This window comes from Terrapene carolina, unplaced genomic scaffold (genome assembly GCF_002925995.2).
Source record: "Terrapene carolina triunguis isolate 2854851 unplaced genomic scaffold, T_m_triunguis-2.0 Scaffold57, whole genome shotgun sequence".
NCBI lineage: Eukaryota > Metazoa > Chordata > Testudines > Emydidae > Terrapene > Terrapene triunguis.
The window spans coordinates 593341-609038 of NW_020664408.1; the positions used below are offsets into that span (position 1 = coordinate 593341).

At 44.8% G+C, this 15698-nt stretch overlaps 1 pseudogene; it reads right to left on the bottom strand.

Moving 5' to 3' along the window:
* The window catches only part of LOC112125801, a 1256-nt pseudogene extending 1166 nt beyond the window's left edge, over nt 1-90 (bottom strand).
* Nucleotides 91-15698: the final 15608 nt, after the last annotated feature.

The following is a 15698-nucleotide window of genomic DNA, read 5'->3' on the forward strand; positions in this document are numbered from 1 at the left end:
CCGATCTGGTTCCCGCACTGGCCAGCCTGGATGTGCACGATCTCACGCATGGCGCCCGAGTCACACGGCGACAAACACCCTCTGCCTCCGGCTAGTTGCTGCTCCCTGGCTCGTTCTGGCACTTGCAGCAATAAGCTCTGAGCCGCGCGGCCCCCCAGCTCCTCCTTTTATAGAGGGGGCTGCTGGCCCCGCCCCTCGCGCCACGGAGCCCCGCCCCCTCCAGTCACAATCCCGCTCCCCGCAGCCCTTCTCAAGCGGATGATGTAATGTCGGGGCGGGGCCTAGCAGTGCGCGCGGGGGGGGCGGAGGTGCTGCTGCATTGTCTCCTGCGCAGGGGGACCAGGCGGGAGCCATCGCGGGGGGCAGGGTGGGGAGCTGCAGCCTCAGCAGCAGGGCGGGGGCTTGTCACAGCCGGAGGGCAGCGAGCGTCTCCTGCTCCCCCAGCCCCGCAGGGCCCCTTGTGCAGAGCAAGACTAGCGCTGTACGAGCGGGGTGAGGCGCAGCGCCCTGCTCTCCCCCAGCCCTGGCTAAGTGCAGTGAGCGAGACAGCCCCAGCCTCTGCACCCTCCACGGTGAGTCCTGGGCATAACAGTCAAGCAGGATCCAGCTGTATTCAAAAATTAGAACTGAAGGAGGAAAGATTTCCTTTCTGCAACGAGCTGTGTCAGCTAAGTGACATGCCTTATATGAGCTGAGTACCTGTATGTGTGTGGAGACAAGGTGGGAGGGATGTAACATCTTTTACTGGACCAACTTCTGTTGGTGAAAGAGGCAAGCTTTCTAGCGCCACAGGGCTCTTAAGTATAATGTGTTAAAGGTAGAGGGGAGTGTGACTCTGGAACCCATATTCTTCGTGGTGTTATTATGATACGATTATGATATAATCATAATGCATTTTATGCAAGATATGTCATATGAGATGTCATTGGAAAGGTTATGATTTACTGAATATGATTATCCTATTTGAATGCATGTATCATTTTTGTATCTGAAGTTAGGAATATTGACTATATATCTGTATTACAAATGTGTTTACACCTTTGTGTATGACCACTAAGCAAAAGGATCTCAGTCTGGGGTGGGCAAGCCTCCAACCCCACTCCCCAGCGGGAACGCTGGGCAGGCAGAGCGGCGCAAGCCCCCGACCCCGGTCCCCGGCAGGAGCTCAAGGGCCAGATACATACGTCTGATGGGCCAGAAGCGGACTGCAGGCCGTGGTTTGCCCACCCCTGGTCTAGATGGCTGGCTGGGAAGGGCCCATTCAGGTTGTGACACTACAGGGACATGTGACCAGGTCACCTGGTACTGGTCTCCATCTTGGGATATCAGGTTTTTTCCACTGACTGGCGTGGGAACCAAGTTTTGAAACAAAGGGTTCCCGCCCTATGCAAAAGCTATGTACGGCAGGGGAGTGACAGCAATGTGGTTCTTCACTGACTCCACACCCAAAGAGACTCCTGGAAACATCTGAGAAACAAAGACTGAACTGGGGGAAGTGCTGGTCCCAGGCTAAAGGGATTTTTAGCCTGTGAATGGAACATCTGGGGATTCTAAGCTGTAAACAAGTGCAGTTTGCCCCTTAAGAATCTGCAGCCTGCTTGTATCATCACTTAGGGTGAGGATTTGCTATTCATATCCTATCTATGTAGTAAATTAAGCTTAGTTTGCATGTTTTGTTTATTTGCTAGGTAATCTGCTTTGATCTGTTTGCTATCACTTATAATCACTTAAAATCTGTCTTTTGTAGTAATAAACTTGTTTTTGCTTTTGTCTAAAACCAGTGTATGGGAGTCATAACTTGGGACAGAAAGCTGTTGTATATTTCTCTCCACATTGAGAGAAAGGGTGAATTTCATGAGCTGATGATGTACAGTTCCCTGTGCAGCGCAAGACAGTATAACTTTGGGTTTACACTCTGGTGTGGGGAAGGAGGGTTGCCTAAGTAGCTGGGAAGTTCCTTAGCTGGAGCTCTCCCATGCAGAGCTGATCACCGCATCCGCATGTAACTGCAGTTGGGTGTGACCCTACCTGTATGTGTGCTGGTGAAAGTGTACGCTGGTCCCAGCAGTACAGTGTAAAGGGAGCCCAGACTAGTGGGTCGGGGGTCTCAGTGGTACCGCAGTTCCAGGTGGCACCCCGCGGGGAATACATCATAGAGATTATTAGGTAAATAAGAGTAATGCCCTTTGTTTCTTCTTTTGTATCACGACTAAACACTGCAGGATAGTGAGGGAGGGGAACTGGGACTGGAAAGTCTTTATATCACCAGATTTCCCTATCCACTACAATCTCCAAATTCAGAGGCAGGATAATGCCTTTGAATCACCCAATTGTTTGTCCTAAATTTTATTTTCAACTTTTCTTTTTCTTGTGCTTTTTATTAAGGACGAGACTCTAAAAGCAGGTTGGGTGAGTGGAGGGGTGGGGGTGAGGGTGGTTGTTTGTGTGGTTTTGGACCAGAAAAATCAACCAGAACATTGATCCCTTTTGATCCCTTGGGAAACATTTTTTAAGAAACAGAAAACCTCCAACTTGCTGCATACTACTAAATTCAGTCTAAAAATATTGAACTTGTTTCTTATCTTCACCTATGTAATGATTGACAGATTTTTCATTGATACAGCACTTTTCATACAAAAATTGACATGTTTTTATCCCCATTTTATTGATGGGGAAATTGAAATCATGCAGTGAACTTGCCCAATATCACACAATGAGCAAGTACTAGACTCAGAACTAGAACCCAGGTCTCCTGAATCCCCATCCTGTACTCTAACCAGGAGTTCCCACACGCTCAAAGATATTTAGGTGCCCATCTTCATTTGAAATCACTGAAATCAGGTAAATAACCTTTGAGGCTCTGGATTTAGACCTCTCTTGATCTTAATTAATTGAAGATATGTTGCAGCTAGGCCTTCTGTACTGGAATAGGTTTCTCACAATTTAAACTCACAGATCCATTGTCATCTGGAATTCTGCAGTCAGGCTCCCATTTCACATCCAATATATAATTTGTACACAGCATTGGGAACCACTGAACTTGGGTGATATGCTTAGCACTTGCTGCAACTGATCACAATATTTTATATATGCATACATTTTAAAAGGAAAATTCAGGCATTAGGTGAACTCACAAGAAAGCTATCACATCTCCCAGAGTGGATGGCAGAGACCAGTTGGTTGAAAACGTCAGTCTTAGGAAACTCAAGTACACACTGCTTTCCTGAATAAATTACTTAATCTGTTATAGTTTATGCAAAATATAATCTTTCCAATTGTGAAATTGTGCTTTTTAGTGATTTATTATTTCCTGCCTTAGCAAATTAATGATAATACTAAAGGCTTACATTGCTTTGAAAATAAAAAAAAGCTGTTACAAGAACAGGTAATTCGTTTAACATAGAAATAATACAAATAGTTCAAGTTGCACTTAAAAAACAAACAAACAATGTTGTCGATATGGAGTTGTGTAGAAATGACCTCATTTTGCATGGCCAGGTGATTGGGGAGGGATCAAGTGACCTAGATGTGGAGAAAACCTTACATCTGTTTGCTTCTTTTAGAGCAGTGCTCAAATTGGGGGGGGGGGGAGAGGGGAAGGTGTTAGATGGGAATATGTCATACTGCCACTGCTACTGTTGAAAACTGCAGCATAGCAGTAGAGCATGTATTGCCCTTTTTTTTTTTAATTGTTCCACCCACATCTGTTTCCAGTTCTTACATGATTAATGTTGGTTGATGCTTGCTTAGGTGAAAAGACCAGTTTTTCCTATTTCAACCACAAGTAGGATGAATCTGCTTCTTGTTAATGGCAGCACCAATAGCTGCCCAAGCCTGCAGACATAAGGCCCTTGCATCATGGAGACTGACCACACATAGGAAAAGTAGAAATGCTAGCATGAGATTTGCTACCTGTGCTGTTGGATATAGTGGTGTAGAGCTGATTTGTGCTCAGAGAGGTCTCTGTGATGATGATACTTTAGCCCCCTGGGATATCAGGATTTCTTTCTTTGTATGTTAGCACTAGTTGGGGCACAGCACAGATTCTATCCACAGTTAGCCCCCACCCAGCCAAGCATGTGCTCCTGTTCTAACCATGTCACAGATCCCCCCCTACCTATCCCCTCACTCCTTGTGGAACTAAACCCACCAGAAGACATGGCTCAAGATTTGGTGGCAATTTAAAGACTTGATAAGGAGCCTCAGATTTGTTTCAACCACCCCAGAGATACTGACCCAATATTTCCTCCAACTGCTCTATTCATCATGTAAGAAACATGAAATGATTTTCAGTTTGATAAGCCTAAAATGAATTGTGCAGAAACCATCAAGTCCACTTATAAAGTTGATGACAGATTCACAGTGCTGAAAGTAGGACTTGGGGGAAAGGAAATGGGAATCTGGGGCTATATGTGCTTGTAACTGTATCATCAGATTGATGGCCTGTTGGTCACAGTATCACATTATCAAGAGTAATGATCAAGTTACAAATGTAATAATTACAGAGCTGTCAGATGGGGCCAGTGAAGCAAAGGACTCAATCATTAACAGTAATGTGTTTGTTTAAAACAATCATACAAAATGTGTTTTAAAGCAGCTGACTTCACCTCAAATCTTGTTTTGGTGTTTACACCTAAAGAAGGGAGCATTGGCTACTGGTTGGAGAATAAAACTGTGAGTCAAGACTTCTGAGTTTTGTCCTTGTCTCTGACACTGGCTTGCTCTGACCTTGGGTATATCACTTAGGCACAAATTTTCAAAAGTGGCCACTAATTTTGAGTCTCTCAATTTGCTCCAGTGGAGCTTCCTCCTTGCAAGTTGGGAATCTTCTAGGAGGCTCCTGGGCAGATCCTCAGCTGGTGTAAATTATCATGGATCTGCCCCGCCATCTTTGCCACGCTATTATTTTTACAACATTTGCAGTAGCAAAACATAGTCAGGTTATCATCAAGGGATTGCTCAGAGATCTTTGCATCAGCTTGAGAACAGACTTTTTGAATGCTGAAGCCTTTATACATTCAAGTTTGTATTATTAATTTTTCCTGATAATGTTCAATATATTTCTATGGTACTTAAAAATACTGTGGTACTTAACAATATTTGCTTAACGATAAGCAACCTCTGTGATAGCTAATTTAATACCTGTGAATTCAGCATATTCTAATTGTGTGGTTACACCTACAGCTAGAGTGTTTGCTTTATGTTGCCAAGATAATGATCTTGGTCCTGTGAGGACTGGATGTTTATAAAAAAATCTCTTTAAGGAGATATGATGCTGCAATAGTTAGAGCACAGAACTGAGTTAAGAAATCTTCATTATATTTCCAAATTTGCTAGACACAGGCTTTTGTAATCTTGAGCAGTCTTCTCATTTTAACCTTTTTTCACTTGTTCCTTCATATATATAAACTGAGGATTGTAGACAGGCATTTTAAAAACTTATTTAGATGCCTGAAAATGTGGCCTGATTTTCAAAAGTGTTTAGTCCCCAGCAGCATCCATAGTGGAACACTTTTTAAAATTGTTTAGGTATCTAAATATGGCTATAGGAGCCTAATTTTAAGCACCCACTTTTTTAAATCTTGGTCATAGACCGTGTTTAGAAAGAAAAATATAATAGGGAATTACCACAGCTAACATAACATCATGAATGTTCAGGATTCTTTGATATTACCAAAAAAAAAAATCAGACCCAGATCCGCAAAAACCTTGAAATCAGTGGAAGTTAGGAGCCTAAATACCTTTGTGGATCTGGGCCAAAGCATCCCGTGTATACATTTTGTGGGTGTGCACACACATACACATCTGTCGATTGACACTCTGCCCACAATGCTGATGTTCAGTCTGGGAACACATTCAATCGAATTCCTCCTTCAGCAGTTTCCTAGGCAACCAACACAACCTCAGAAACAGTCTGCACAAGGAAGAAGGAAACCAAAACTCTTGTAACATTTTCATTCTTGTCAATAATTCCCCATAGTTTGAAAAGATTGCAAATATATGAGTATGGAAATTGCTGCAGCATAAACAAGGACCAAATATCTGGCCATGGTTTTAATCTCACTGAGGTACACATAGAGGACAGACTACATAACTCACTTGAGACTTTTCCTATTGGAATCCTCATGATTAGGGCCATATCAAGTTCACGGTCCATTTTGGTTACTTTCATGGTCATAGGATTTTTAAAATAGTACATTTCATTATTGCAGATATTTAAATCTGAAATTTCCCAGTGTTGTAATTTTAGGGGTCCTGACCCATAAAGGAGTTGTGGGGGAGGAGCCTTGCAAGGTTATTATAGGGAGGGTTGCAGTAATGCTACCCTTACTTCTGTGCTGCTGCTGGCTACAGCGCTGCCTTCAAAGCTGGGCAGCTGGAGAGTGGTGGCTGCTGGCCAGGAGCCCAGCTCTGAAGGCAGAGCTGCCACCACCAGAAGCACAAAAGTAAGGATGGCATGGTATGGTATTACCACCCTTACTTCTCTGCTGCTGCTGGCGGGGCGCTGCCTTCAAAGCTGGGTGCCCACCTAACAGCCGCCACTCTCCAGACACCCAGATCTTAAGGCAATACTGCGCCCCCCCCCAAAATAACCTTGCGACCCTCCTGCAACTCCCTTTTGGTTGGGATTCCTAATTTGAGAAATGTTATCCCCCTGTGAAATCTGTATGGTATAGGGTAAGAGCACACAAAAGACCAGATTTCATGGTCCGTGACATGTTATTCATGGCCATGAATTTGGTAGGGCCCTACTCATGATCAATCTATTTTTATTCACTTTGTCTTTCACCCTTTACCCCATGGCTACCATTCTTCCAGCTGATGAAGGCTGCCTGAGATCACCTTTTGGACCTGCTGCAATTGAAGTACTGTATGCACTGTTGAGAAACACAAGACTGTTCCTCTCAGCAGGGAGCTGGGAAACTTGTGAAGGTGCTTTTACGTCATGTAATAAAAGTTCATAAGAAGAATCAATATTCCTACTTCCTAATTACCTATCTAGGCACACAGTGGGCTGTAATCAGACACTACAGTGATGAGCAATGCATAGATCGATTAAATAAACTTCTTTGTTCATAACACCTTTGTGCTGAGACAGAGTTCAGGATCTATCAAACCTGTGTACTACCTGTATTTCTATGAGTTAGAAACCTGGACCATCTTACAGGCAGACTTGGAGCAGCTAGAGGCATTCCATGTGCATAGTCAGTGCCAAATCCTGAGTACAAAATGGTTTCACTCTGTGCGAAATGTCGTAGTCTCACAGCGATCTGGCCTTCCTCCAGTCACTCATTATGTAAAAGCTGTGTTGCATGCTCTTTGGCCATGTCACCAGGATAGACAAAAACACCCCAGCACACTGTGCTCTTTCCATTGACGCACAAAGGGGTGCATGCCCTAATCCTACCTGGTGCCAGCCCTGGGGCTGCCCCATGGATTTGTGGATTAACAGGATTGAGCCAGCTCTGGGAACTTCGCTACACAATGCCTGCTGTGACACCATCACTTGTGGTCACTCTGGCTAGGGCATCGGTCTTTCATACACTTGGTGTGTTTGATGCTGATTTGTTCATAAGTAAAAAGGTGTATGTGTGTGTGTGTGTGTGTGTGCACGCGCATGCCATGCAGCACAACAATTTGTGGGGCAATGTTATTTCTACAAAGATCCACTTTCCTTCAGTGGGAACAGCTGTCTTTGAATGAAACTCTTGTTTTCCCCAGACCCTGTGTCTCTCTTATCTATTTAGATTGTAAGCTTTTTGGGCAGGGACTGTTTTTCTTATTCTATATTTGTACAGTGCCTAGCACAATGGGGCTTCATTCTCATTTGGCCTCTAGGCACTACCGCAATAAACATCATAAACAGGAGCATCATTTCAGAAAAATTGAGGATGGGGGCGGGGGGCGGAGTTATGTCAGCATCCCTGCGTCCACTTCCCTGCTGAAGCCATGGCTGCTCATAGGTGTCCCATCCCAGAGGAAGGTGGTGTGGCAGTCCTATCCCAGGGAGTGAGGGGGGCAATCTGGGGGTCATGTGTCTCAACCATGACTGGCCTGGGGCAGGATCAGGGCCTAGCTCACTCTACATTCAGCTCTTGCCCAGGCCACTGCTGCTGCTTCCTGTCCAACCAGCAGGGAGAGGAGAGCAGCGCCAGAGGCTGCTCAAGAAAATCTGCCACTTAGGCAAAACTTCAGGGTGCTGACCTCTTCCTCATAGGCCTAGGATGGCAGGTTTGGCCCAGCTGCCCCCTGTCATGATAGAGAGGCAGCCGGGCCACGTCTGCCACACTAGGCAGCTGTGCAGACATCTACTGCCCTAAGCAGCTGCCCAGGGCCGACGAGAGGGGGGGGAAGCCGGTACAAATTACTGCGGCCCGGCGGTCCGGAAGGGGCCTGGGGCCCGGCTTCCCCTCCCCCCTCGTTGGCCCTGTTTAGCTGGTCCGCCCTTGCTGGGGGGTCCCAAAAATTTTTTTTCAGCAGGGCCCGGACCTGCTCTTGGCAGCCCTGCAGCTGCCTAAAAGTCTGGGGGATCAAACCCAAGGCTGGGGGGAGCAAGTGCCCCATAGCAAATGATGCCCCTGATGATAAATGTACATTATGCCATGAATATTGGACTCAGCAAATAACAATACTGATGGGGTGCTATCCAATAGATGAAAATGTGTATGTTATTCCTGTGAGCAGTGCTCTTTTAGTATAAATATTAATAAGGTTCCAATATCAATATACATGAGATGCTGATACAGCTATTTCTAGCAGAACAAATGTGCTGTATGTCAGCAACAGCAAGGTATGAATTGTAACTCACCTGCCAGTCAGAGTTGCTCTTGTTCCTTAGTCTCAGTGCTTTAGATAGTTACTTGCAATTTAACTATAGATTGGGCAAACCCAAAGCCTTATCTGTTGGCTTGAGAAGTTGGTTCTAACTTGTAGTATCAAAACACAGCTATAAAAGTACCATTTTGACTGGGTGACAAATTTCTTTTTTCCAAATAAACTTTCAGACATTGCTAATTATAATGGGTTTACAAGTAGAAATTACTGTTACACCCTGAGTTCAGAACTAAAGTAATGCCTTGGGGCAAAATTTCTCTGGAGTTCATCTAGTATTCCTTTCAATTAAAACATTTTTTGTGTTCTTGCCAATAGAATCTTACATGAGTTCCCATTTTTCTCACTGTCCTGCAGCTGCTTAATCCAAGCCTGCTTTACTGAGCATCATAAATACTCTACTGATATATTTTTGCTATAATATTTAGTTTCTTGAAAGTTTATGCTCAATCTGGATAAGACTGGATGAGAGGATGTAGATAGGATGCTGGACTGAGACTCAGGAGAAATGGGTATTTTCTTGGCTCGATCATTAATTTGCTGTGTGACCCGGCAAGTCATTTCACCTTTCAGTGCCTTGTTTCCCATAAACCTTTTGTCTGTCTTGTCTATTTAGTTTGAAGCTCGTAGGGCAGGGATTGGCTCTTACTATATGCATGTACAGTACCTAGTACAAGGGACATCTAGATGCCACTGCAATGCAGATAATAAGTATAATAAGACAGAGATTATGCATTTAGCAAAGAAGCAAAATTTAACAGATCAATAAGCCAGAATTCCATTCTACCTATGTAGGTCTTAGTTTGACCTTATTAACTCCACTTGGATCTTTTCATTATTAATTATTAATTTTAGGGATAGGCAGTATATTGCGATTGCATAAATAGAAAAATGTGAGAAGCTGCTTGAATCCAAAACAACACACATCCATGGGCACTCAGCAAAGATGGCATAGCTTGGTGGCTAAAACTGACTCAGCTTTCAAAATAAGTGTGTTCATAGTCCATTTGGGATGGAGTATTGTTAACACTTCCATCACTTCAATTATAGATGAATTATGGCCAAAAAAAAAAAATAATCCCTTTGACTAATCCAGGAAGCCAAGTGCAAAAAAAAACCAGTCTGGCCATAAAAAGATGGAATACTGATAAATTGAGGTAAATTAGGAAAGGGTTAGCTACTGCACAAAAGTCAAACATTAAATAAGAAACTAGTAGGGCTAACTCAGTTCTCCTTTCCTTGAATTCAGAATCCCACTGTAACGATGCTGGCTTTGGTGGGACCCACCTGAGAGTACCAATTCAGGACAAATTGCTTAAAGCAGGGCAGTTACAGCCCCAGGCAAACCAAACCAGCCAGACAGAGAGGACTTTGGTCTCACCCCACTGGCTAACCATAAGTCACACAAGCAATTCCCTTAGACACTCCAGTTTCCCAGTATCACCACCAGTGCCACTCGTTATGGGGACAAATGGTTATGAAAAACCAATACCCCAGTAAAAGAAAAAAGGTTCTCCTGATCCCAAAGGACCAAGCCCCAGACCCAGGTCAATATACAAGTTAGATCTTACCCACAAATCACGCTGTTGCCAATCCTTTAGAATCTAAAATCTAAAGGTTTATTCATAAAAGGAAAAAGATATAGATGAGAGCTAGAATTGGTTAAATGGAATCAATTACATACAATAATGGCAAAGTTCTTGGTTCAAGCTTGTAGCAGTGATGGAATAAACTGCAGGTTCAAATTAAGTCTCTGGTGTACATCCACAGCTGGGATGGGTCATTCATCCTTTGTGTAGAGCTTCAGTTTGTAGCAAAGTTCCTCCAGAGGCAAGAAGCAGGATTGAAGACAAAATGGAGGAGATGCAGCAGCCTTTTATATCCTCTGCCACGTGGATGATCACAGCAGCAAGATGGAGCCTGGAGTCACATGGGCAAGCCACGTGTCGATGCATGACTCAGTTCTTTACAGGCCAACACCATTGTTTACATGTTAGTTTGAACGTTCCCAGGAAAGCTCAGATGTGGATTGGCGTCTCCCAAACTCCATTGTCAGTTAAGTGTTTCTTGATTGGGCACTTACTGAGAATATTCCCTTCTCAAGAAGCTGACCAAATGCTTCACTGAGGCTACTTAGAATCAAAACACACCGATATACAAGTACATAGCCAATATTCATAACTTCAACTACAAAAATGATACACTCACACAGATAGCATAATCATAACCAGCAAATCATAACCTTTCCATAGACACCTTACACGGCAACCTTTGTACAATATTTGCTGCAAATATATAACAGTGGTTGCAACAATGATCTATACGGTCACAGGTTATGTCAGTAACGTCACACCCACATTTAAAGGTATTGAGGAGGGGAGGGTGAGGAGAATAGGCTAACCCAGGGATCATCAACCTTTGGCACGCGGCCTGCCAGGGTAAGCACCCTGGCGGGCTGGGCCGGTTTGTTTACCTGCCGCGTCCGCAAGTTCGGCTGATTGTGGCTCCCAATGGCCGCAGTTCAGCGCTCCAGGCCAATGGGGGTGGCGGGAAGCGGTGCAGGCCAAAGGATGTGCTGGCCACCGCTTCCCGACGCCCCCATTGGCCTGGAGCGGCGAACCGCGGCCAGTGGGAGCCACGATCGGCCGAACCTGCGGACGCGCAGGTAAACAAACCGGCCCAGCCCTCCAGGGTGCTTACCCTGGCAGGCCGCGTGTCAAATGTTGCCGATCCCTGGGCTAATCTTAAACGGTGTCTTGCTTGCTTGGAGAATGTAAACTGGTAACCTTTTGACATGTGTTTTAATAGCTATCACTTCTCTTTCTACTAGCATGGCTTTATGGAGAGTGAAATAGTTTGCATCAGACTGAAACTAATGGTGAGAAACCAATTTCCTTGTTAAACTGCTTGAGGATACAGAAAGGTTATCACCTGCACTATTTCTCTTGATTGCCTAGTCCCTGGGAGGTAGTCCTTTCAGAACTCTCCCATGACCCCCACCCCCACTGGCTTGTATTCAAATTAGCATTCCAGGGGCTCCACTTGCAGTAGTGTCCAATGGGGTAGGGGTCTAATCAGTCTCCTTCCTTTCCCAAAATGCATTGGGTCCTGTAGCACCTTCCTAGCCCCATGCTTCAGCCCAGGTGCCTCTATTTTGAATTTTCATACAGTTGAGCATGCTGTGCACTTGGACTGTGCTAGACAGAGTCGAAAATGGAGGTGTCTGAGGCTCAACACAGAAGCAGTTAGGTCCAGGTGCTGCCACTTCCACTTGTACAAGGAGAACGCATAGGACAGGTTGTGATGGATGGATTGCCAGGGTCCTTAACTGTAACTGAATCTTATATCAGGGACATACTGCAGAAAGAAACCTTTGATATAACCATGTGCAGAGTTGGCTCCTAATATATTTTTTTAATTGTGTAAATGTTGCAGAATTGGACAAGGGGGTGAAAATGGCCTTAACTGGCTGGACTGACATCAACTAGTACTAACTGGAATGCATCATAATTGGTTCCTACAAAACAAAGCACATATTTAGGGCGAACCTGGGGTTTGTGTTTCTAAATGAGAAACCCGTGCCTCCCATATACAGGGTGGATTCAGGGGAACAATGTGACCCACAGCTTCAAGGTGAGCCAGAAAAATAAAAGCAGACCCTCAAGCTGTGGAGCCACAAATACAGATGGAAGAGGAAAATAAAAAGAGTCCCTTGAGGAGAAAGCGTGTGAGCCAAATACAAGTGAAAGTCCTGGAATCCCTAAGGGAATGTTTCGTCTCCTGGCAATTGGGGCAAACAAAAAAGCCAGGGCTCATTAAAGCAAAAAATCATGTAGCAACCGAGACAACACCAGTTGTTTAATTAGAGGCTAGAATAGTTTACAACAGTATTAGGTATGCAAATGTTAGTACAAACCTATTTAGGCCCCTGAAATTACCTTTCTTATGGAAAAGTTAATCCTATACAGTATTCCTGGAGCATGACATATAGGCACATAGCAATGAGATTTGTCCTCACCCCTAAGCCTGTAGGGTTTGGGCGGGGAGGGGGAAATGGAAAAGTTTTCCTCTACCTGCCTCACATCACCAGACACCCCAAGACACCCCTTTACTTCTTCCCTGAGAGTTCTAAACGGGCTGCCTCTCTTGACACTGCTCTCCCACAGCTCTGCAGTGGGAGCTGAACAACAATGGGGAAAGTGTTTCTGTCCATTAAACTAAATGGGTGCTTTGGTGTTCACTCCCCCATGCTGGCTATGGTTTTTTTCAAGCACGTGATACTCAGATAGATACTCAGACGGGCAGGCTACCTGCATGCTGTACACCCCTCCTCCAGCACATAATCTGGGAGACTGAGATCTAGCTTCAGACCTTACTTGAATAAAAGGTATGAGTTTGACAACACCCTTGTAGAGAGGAGCTGAAGATGATGGGTTCCCTCCTTTCCTTCTCCATGTTGCTAACCCATGTTGCCATTTTCATTCTCTGTGACCCCCAGTTTAACACCAATTAGAAAGATTGACATTGACTTCAATGGAACAGGCCATGTGGGTTTGAGTCTTGGAGGACACACACAGCACCAGCACTATAGTCTATCTAAGGTACTTTTGCAATCCTCCCCCCATTCCCATAGTATCTGAGCATCCCACACTCTTTAACATCTTGATCCTCACTAGTACCCCCATTTTACAGAGGGAAGCACAGAGGGCTAGATCCACAAAGGCACTGAAGCACCTAACTGCCATCTTAGGTGTGTAAATTTAACATTTAGGCACCACTAAGGGCTTCAAAAAAACCTCTGTAGATGCTTAAAATCCCTAGACACCCAAGTCTTCACTGGTAAATGCCCCTAAATTTCTGCTTGAAGCATGTGCACAGCCACCTAAGTTTTGACATCACCGAGCTGCTTGATGCTTAGCTCATGCCTCAGCCCCAGTTGGATTCTCAAACGAGGTGTTCCCCCGCCTGAGTGCCTCTGTGGGACCTGGTCATAGATGTTCACAGAGCACACTGAGCCCACATAAAAGGCAACCAAGGAGGGGGAGGTGACCTCTTTATATCCAACAGCTGGGGCACTAACCCGGAAGGTGGGAGACCTGGGTCCAAGGCAGATCAGACAGAAAGAAGATTTGAACCTTGGTCTCCCATGCCCTGGGTGAGTGAGTACTCTAACCGTGGTGTTATTGGATAGAAAGAGGAAGGGAGTGGCAGTGACAGTAACAGCAGCAGCATCACCACCACCACCTTCCCCGCTCCACTGTTTTTCACAAGAAAGGGTTGACCTGGCTTAGCTGATCACAGGTGAGAATCCCTTTGGCCCAGAATTAGGCACCTAACTCCGTGAGAGAGCTTAGGCCACACTCTTCTCTGGATTTCCTAGTGGCTAGCTTAGGCAGCCACCCACTCAGCTTGCTGGCTTCTTTGAATCCTGTTCTTAGGTGCCTAACTCTCCCCATGCATTGTATAGGGAGCCTAGGCACCTAATACATGGCTATGGATTCCACTATGTGACAGGGCACTTAAGAGTTAGACACTGTAACACCAAAGTCCCTTTGTGGATTTAGCCCAGAAAGACTTGGGCCCAGAACCTCAAAGGTATATAGGCACATAACTAGGCTCCTAAATACCTATGAGGATCTATTATTATTTTATTAGATGCTCTCATGCCTTGTGACATCAGGTAACCCAGTCTTTCCACCTCTGTCTAATGCCACATTTCTTGGTCCATTATAGTCTGTTTGCATCACAGCAACATCTTTTTCAATGGTTTTCTTATACGTTGTCCTCTTCTTTTCCATCTTCCCCCAGGTCATATCCGGTGAAGAGCTTGGCTAGGAATATTGTTTTTTGATATTGCCATATAACATGTCCAAACCACATCAGCCTTCTTTCTCAAATCATTGTCTCTACAGTCTGCTGGCCAAACCTTTGTAACACATCAGCATTGGTTACTTTGTTCCACTGGACACTAACTATTCTTTGCAAGCATCTCTGCTGGAATGCTTTAAGTTTCCTGTTGTGGGTTTCTAGCATTTACCAAGTTTCAGAAGCATACACAATGCAGGAATCACAATAACATTGGATAACTTTGCCTTGGTTCTTGTGTAAATCTCCTTATTTTTCCGGATACATTGCTTTGAGGATCTGGGCCTTACTAACTTCCCCAAGGTCACACAGAAAGTCGATGGCAGAACAGGGAACTGAACCTGGTTCTCCCAAGAATGCAGCTAGCATTGTAACCACTGACCTATCCTTTCTCAGCTAGTCCAGCTTTCCCCAGGCATAGTTTCAGCACAAGGAAAGGCTAGAGACGCAGAGGTAATTAACAAAAGGAAAAATGAGGGCGCAATCTCACCAATACCAGACCCTCACCTCAGGGGTTTTTTAAATAAATCAACCCTACATCACTACGTAGGGATTATCCAGCCCTGTCACAGTAGTGTAGTACCTACACACCATCAACGGTGAGTTTTCTTGTCAGAACTGTTTGTATGAATTATGAAGCATATTCTGTATGTAACCCTTCTGCCCCTCTGAGTTGGCAGCAACAAGGGCCGGATTCAGTATCTAGGGGTTCCGTTTCAATAACGCAATGCAAAACCGGCTCGAGCCCCCACCCAGTGACCTGGGACGATTACATACCACCCCGCAGGCGCCTCTAGGAAGCAATACTTCCCCTCTCGCAAGCACGGAGTCTGAGTGTAGCAAAAGCCTTTTAATAAAGGAGGGAAACAATGTGGCATTATGTTGGGGAAACACCACAAACAGGATTCATAACAGAAGCCATGAGCAAAAGACCCACCTCCAAGTAAGTTTGGCAGTGTCCTTTTCCCCTCAGGGTCTTAAGTCCAATCACCCCAAAGTCC